Raw genomic sequence first — 7257 nt, forward strand, 5'->3', positions numbered from 1 at the left:
TTGGGTTAATTTGATAAATGCCACTCCAAATCTGGTGTTTCTAAGAAATACCATTGCAATTTCCAAACTCTGAAAAATGCCATTTCATGCCATCCCCAGTGGCATTTTTCGAAGTCTGGAGTGGCGTTTTTCAAAGTTTGCAAATTGCAGTGGCGTTTTCCAAAGTTTGCAAAAATTGCAGTGGCATTTTTCAAAGTTTGGTAATTGCAGTGGCATTTTTATGAATCGCCATATTTGTTGTGGCATTTATCAAATTTGTTTTTGAGACGGAAGCAGGGTGTCAACTGGGCTGTGCGGGGCACTCTGGCATGTCTAGACAACTTTCTCTTTTATGTTTACCACAGACCAGCCCAGTAGTTTTTTTTCTTTTTGAAAATGGCTAGCCAGTTTTTTTGTGATTTGCCAAGTAAGTCGCTTTGTTAGGCCTATTGGGCTGCAAATCTTTCAAGACGAGGAGAGCTTCATTCGGCTGGACGAGAAAATGGCCTATCAGTAATGAGAAATGGGCTGTACATTTTTAAAACACATCAAACAGGCAATTACTTTCAAATTTCTTTTTTTCATTTCAAGATTTTAAATTGCATTAATTTTTATGCGTGGACAATTTGTTGGATTTTATATTGATATACATTTATTTTTAAAATCAGTTTGAATGTGACTCAAAATTTCGGGATTAAAAACAGTTCAGACCGCACCGAAATATGCAACATTTCGTATAATTTTTTAACCGTGGCCACAATATGGGCTGTAATGCTAACAAAAAGAATATGGGCTCCAAAAAACCTTCAGAATTAGCAAATGGGCTGTAAATTATTAGAAATAATGGCAGATGGGTTGTATGTTGTTTTCCACAGATTTGAGGCTTTCCTAAAAAAAAGGTTGACGCACAAGCAGTGATTGTTGGATGTCCATCCAACGGCCGTCGTGCTTCTTCAATCTCTGCTCTTCCTGCTCCAGCCGCTCAAACAAGCGCCGGCGGGACTGCCTGCTCCCTCCTCCCCGCGGCCGGTTGTGCTGCCGCGCAGGCTTCACCGCCCCACCATACTCCCATCGCTGGCCTAGCCATCTCTCTACTCACCCACACCTGTTGTTATTCTCCGGCGACGGCAGACGAACCAGTAAACCCTCGTATAGTCGTACTCCCCTCCGCGTGGGAAACAACTGCCGAGTCTTCCTTGCCTCCGTGTTGTTCCCTTCCTAGGCCTCGCCGTCGTCCACCGCCCTGGTGCTCCCGGCGCGGCCTGGTTAACGTGGTCAACGACCGACATGCATCTGAAGTGGACTGTACGTGGCGAGGCTGACAGCTGGGTCCACGGCCGCACGCAAGGAAATGCCTCCTTATTATGCACAGAATAATGATTCCTCCACCTGACATCTGGGACCCACCGAAAGGGCCTCTGTATTTCGCAAAAAAAAAATGTTACCGCCGCTGACAGCTCGGACCCACCAGCTATATCTTCGCACGCAAGGAAGTGCGTCCTTATTACGCACAAAAAAATGAATACTCCCCCTGCTAGCTGGGACCCAGTATAGTGGCAGGCTGACTTGTGGGCCTACTAAGTTGACGGGGACGGAGGGCTTTGTCAACTTAGTCAATATGCACGATTCTAGCTCCAGTGACCGTATGATGTCCATCCAACGGCCGTAGTGCTTCTTCAACCTCTGGTCTTGTTGCTCCAGCTGCCCAAAGCAGCGCCGGTCGTGCCGCATGCTCTTGCCTCCCGTGGCCGGCTGTGCTACCGGGGAGAACTCACCGCCCCCTACTATTCCCACCGCTGGCCAGGCCCTGCGGTGACGGCAGCCTCGTACTCCTTTCCGCGCGGGCTTCCACTGCCGCGTCTTCCCCGGCTCTGCGTCATCCCCTTCCTAGGCCTCGCCGTCGTCCACCGCCCTGGTGCTCTCGGCGCGGCGTGGTCAACGTGGTCAAGGAACGGCTTCCATCAGACGTGGACTGTATATGGAGAGGCTGACAGCTGGGTCCACAGCCGCAGCAAGGAAGTGCCTCCTTATTACGCGCAAAATAATTATTCCTCCAGCTCACAGCGGGGACCCACCGGACGGGCCACCGTATTTCATGAAAAAAACATTTCCCCCTGACTGTGGGGACCCACCAGCTACATCTTCGCACGCAAGGAAGTGCGTCCGGGCAAAAAAAAACGATTCGCCCCCCTGACTGCTGGGACCCACCAGCTACATCTTCGCAGGTAAGGAAGTGCCTGACAGTCGGGACCCACCTGGTCGAAGCGTATGTAGCATTGTCATTCTGGTCGCGAACGTGTACGTACATACTGGTCGATGTAGAGGCACGCACGTGTCGTAGTAGAGGCGCGCGCGTATCATGTACACGTACGTACAGCGGCCAGTGTGGAACAAAGAAAATACGGCCACGTACGTACATACGGGCAGGGTCTCGAACGCCTACTCGCGCATACGTACGGCCAGGGCTCGTGTACATGGCTGGGTCGGAACGGAGAAACAGCGTCGTCGTCGTGTTCATGGGGAGCCAACCGGCTGGGTCGGAACGGAATGCGTCGTCGTGTTCATCGGGAGGGCTTGGACGGAACAGCCGATGGAAACGAGGCCTGGCGTACCGCAGAACGGAGGAAACGGCCTTGTGTTCGACCGACCACGTTTGAAATGGGATCCTGTTCATCGGGAGGGGTCTGGCGTACCGCAAAACGGAGGAAACGGACCTCCTACAGTCGAAACGGGGGTCCTGTTGATCGGGAGGGGTGTGGCGTACCGCAAAACGAAGGAAACGGACTTGTGTTGGAGCGCTACGGTCGAAACGGGGGTCCTGTTCATTGGGAGGGGTGTGGCGTACCGCAAAACGGGACTCCACGGGATACTGTTCATCTCCACCGTCGACCCTTTCCAGCCTCCACGGGCTACTGTTCATCCACCGTCGACCTCCTCCAGCCTCCACCTACGACTGTTCATCCACGGGCTCCTGTTCATCTAGCCTCCACCACGCGCTACTCCACCGGCTACTGTTCAACCAGCCTCTCCACGGGCTCCTGTTCAACCACCCCTCCATGGGCTACTGTTCATCCAGCCCTCCACCGTCTACTGTTCATTCCGCCCTCCACGGGGTGGTCCTATTCATCCTGCCCTCCACGGGGTCCTGTTCATCCAGCCCCAACCAGCTCGATCGATCGGGGTCCTGTTCATCCAGAGGCAACACCACGGGGTCCTGTTCATCCACCCCCACCGGGAACTGTTCATCCAAACCCCCCTAGCAACGCTCACTGTTCATCCAGAGGCAGCATCGATCGGCTTCAGTTAGCAGCAGTAGCGAAGGAATCGCTCGATCGGGTTCAGTTAACAGCCATCGATCGATCGCTCGGGTTCAGTAACGCGTAGCCTGCAGTGCAATCACTCGGGTTCAGTTAGAGCCCAATGCCTCGCTCGGGTTCAGTTAGAGCCTAACGCCTCGCACCCACGCGCGTGCGTGTACGAGAGAAACGCGCATCGCTCGGCCCCGACCACCCACCGTAACCGGGAACACCCCGATATTTTCCTCGCCCTCGCTTCTACCACGGTTTTTTCCGTCATGGACGGCCGAAAGAATGTCATGCAGCTGCGTCTCCGGCCCGCCCAGGACGAAAAGCCCATTTTCGTCATGATTTTTTGTCATAGAAGTAGGACCCCACCACATCTATGATGATACCGGGTTTTGTCACAATTATCGTCATAGAAGTGTCATAAGTATGACAGAAAAAAATGTCGTTCGGCCCAAAATGTCACAGATGTGTCTTTTTTTTGTAGTGTGGAGGTGACGACGAGCACACACTGGGAGAGGCCATACATCGTATCATCCTATGGAGAAAGGATTGCATCATCTTTCGAAGTCCACCAACACCGCGTCTGCCGACTCCTCCTCGAAGTCCGCCACCGAGTCAGCAGAGTCCCGCTCCTCCAAGTCCACGAACGCGTGAGTCGACTCCTCCTCGAAGTCCGCCACCGTGTCAGCAGACTCCCGCTCCTCCAAGTCCACGAACGTGTGAGCAGACTCCTGCTTCAAGTCCGGCACAGCGTCAGGCCACTCCTCCTGTTTCAAGTCCGACACCGTGTCAGGCCACACCTCCTGCTTCAAGTCCGGCACACCGTCAGGCCACACCTCCTGCTTCAAGTCCGGCATAGCGTTAGGCCACTCCTCTTGCTCCAACTCAGCCACGTCAGCCGTCTCCACCGCCTGAGCAATCGCAGAAGAGACACGCCGCAGCTATGGTGCCTAGCGGTACGAGTCGAGGTAGTACAGGAAGTACAGACGGAGACAAGCGATATAAATATGGTCCAAGCCTCACTCCTCTTCCTCAGAGGCCTTACGACATGACCGAGGAGCAAAACGCAGCCATAGTGAAGGCCCAAGTGGACGCCCATTTTGGACCAAAACCGGCACCGTCGCCGAGGGAGAAAGTGCCTGAGGAAAAGATTGACCACTTCATTCGTATGGCTAGACCACCAGCTCCCAAGCCTGTTGACTCAAACTATGAGCGCCAAATCAGGAAGGCACATCGAGCACGACTACAGAAAGAAGCGAGCTCGAGCTCGAGCCAACAAGCAGCTGTCAAAAAATGCGGGAAAACCGTTCCCCAGCTGGGAGAACAGGCGGCGCAATCGACCCCCCCGCTTGTTGTGCCAACAACACATGAGAGTAGGTGCGCCCAATATTATTGTGGGCAAACCGTTTACGTTCCCGAGCTGGGCAATGTGATAATAACTGAGGATCATATAATGCAGGCTGAAATGCTCAAGATCACTATTGGACAACTCCTCGATATCGAGCCCATGTCTCCGCTTAAAGAGGAGGAAATAAAACGGAAATATGTCCAGGGCCAACCTTTGGTCGAGCCAGACGAGGTCAAGAACCTCCCAACGAGAATGTATGAATTGCATCAATGGTACATGAACATTACCAAGATTTCCAATCGAGAGTCCCTCATGGTGAATGTCAAGGAGGAGCATTACTTCCATGAGAAAGCTGTGTCCGTTGAGTATTCAGAACTATTTCAGTTATACAATCAAGACGCACTGGACAAATCTATCGTCAGTTGCTATTGTCTGTAAGTGATTTTTTTCTGTAATTTAAGTCTCAAGCTAGCTGTAGTGATCATTTTGATCAATCATTACCTGTAATTATCCTTACTATATTCTTTTCTGTGGTATTATGCAGGATGAAGATGTATGAAATAAAAAAATCTGAACGCTATGGCATTGGGTTCATTGACCCAAATACCATTAATGAGTATACATGGAATATTCCAAGTTGTCGACCAAGTTTAGAGGAAAGCATGCTAGAGTTCTTCAAGCGCCTCAATACCAATGAAGATATACTACTTCCTCACAGCTTCCTGTGAGTCACACTGTCTTGTACTACAAATTCCGTTTTGCTTACTAGCTAGCTAGATGTTAATAATTAAGTGTATATGGTTTAGGATATAGTTGATTAGTGTTATGCACATGCCCGCTTAATTAAGACATGCAAACGTGTGCGCATGCAGTTTTCACTGGATCTTGTTAGACATTAAAGTTGACAAAGGAAAAGCTGAAGTACTGGACTCACTACTTAAAAAAGAAAGTGACTACACCATCTTGTTTGGAATAGTCAACAGGTAATTTCAATCATTATTAACTATATCTCGGCCTATTTAGTTCGTCATTTTCCTGATATGAACTATTTAATAACCCTTTTATTAATTTTCTTTGCCGGCGGGCAGGGCTTGGGCAAAGTTCATCAAGGTGACTCCAGGCAAATGGCCAAAAAAGTTGTTCTGGTATCAACCCAAGGTAAGTAATTAAGTAGTACTAGCTAGCTAGCTACCATCTCTTTAATTCTGGTTTCAATAGCATTAATTAATTATATCATGCTTGATTAATCATTATCTGATTCAATTCCATTCTCGTAAAGGCCCTGAAGCAGGCGTCGGGGACTGATCTGTGTGCATACTACGTTTGCGAGAACATTCGCATGATGGCGTCCGAAAGGAGCAGATCTGATAGACAGCAATGGGTACGTTTCACAGAACACTATTCACAATTTTTACATGATTATCGATATTGATCTCCTTCTTAACAGTTCCATGACGTGCGGGAGAAGCTCCTACCAACGAAGCGCATACGAGCACTTCAAGAGGAAATAACGGGATTTTTGCTCGACCGGGTCATAGATCTCAAAGGAGAATACTATTACCCGCTACCGCCCCCATGAACCACTTGTCATCGTGCTCCGAAGGCACCAAGGCAACATGTATGAGAAATTGTATATATATATACATGTGTATGTGTGAATAATTAATGGTGGTGGTTGTGAGACATTCGATGATATATATTTATATATATGCGGTTCTACGAGAAAATCTATTTATATATATGCATAACGTGTACAATATGTAGTATCCTAAAATACCAGCAAACAAAAAAGAATTAAATAGAAAACACAAAATTAATGGAAAAATAAAAAATAAAACCAAAACTCCCCAAACATTTAGTACCGGTTGGTGTTACCAACCGGTACTAATGGTCTACCAGCACCCGGGCCTGGCTCGTGCCACACGTGGCACTTTAGCGCCGGTTCAGTCTCCACTCTTTAGTGCCGGTTGTAGAACCGGACTAAAGGGCCTTACGAACCGGCGCTAAAGCCTGGTTCTGCACTAGTGTAGTGCCACTGGTCACCAGCTTTAGGTCTCTTTAGGTCCCTAGAGAAGAGAATTATGACACCAACCGTCGAGAGCGATCTTTGGAATATTGTCTCATGGATGGCCTTCCTTTTCACAGAGATCAGGTGAGCAAAAATCTCCAGGCCTTTAGCGTCAGTCTGATTGTTTGATGTTCACTTCTATCAGATGATGATGATAGCTTGAAACGTTCAACCTATGGGCACCACGCAACCACGGAGATCAAAAGTTTGATGGTTGGAAGAGAGTTTATTCCCTGGAAGCTTGGACGGGAACATAATAGAGTTGCATATCATTCGGCAAATCACAGTCGCAACAAATGTAGCACCCATGTTTAGCTACACAGAGAAACCCATAAATAGATGAAATTTTACCTCTGGGTTATAATCCTCTAATTATGGAATAAAACTCTCATATTCCTCGCAAAAAGTAAAATAAAAAAAGGGACGGAGAGTTAAAGTGTCGATCAACTTTTTTTTAGAACTTATATTCTTCTTCTTTATTTTTTTAGGGGATTTTCTTTTTTTTTTTGAGACAATTTAGGGGATTTTCTTTTGAGACAATTTAGGGGGAAAATCCA

Source organism: Triticum aestivum, chromosome 5D (genome assembly GCF_018294505.1).
Source record: "Triticum aestivum cultivar Chinese Spring chromosome 5D, IWGSC CS RefSeq v2.1, whole genome shotgun sequence".
Lineage (NCBI taxonomy): Eukaryota > Viridiplantae > Streptophyta > Magnoliopsida > Poales > Poaceae > Triticum > Triticum aestivum.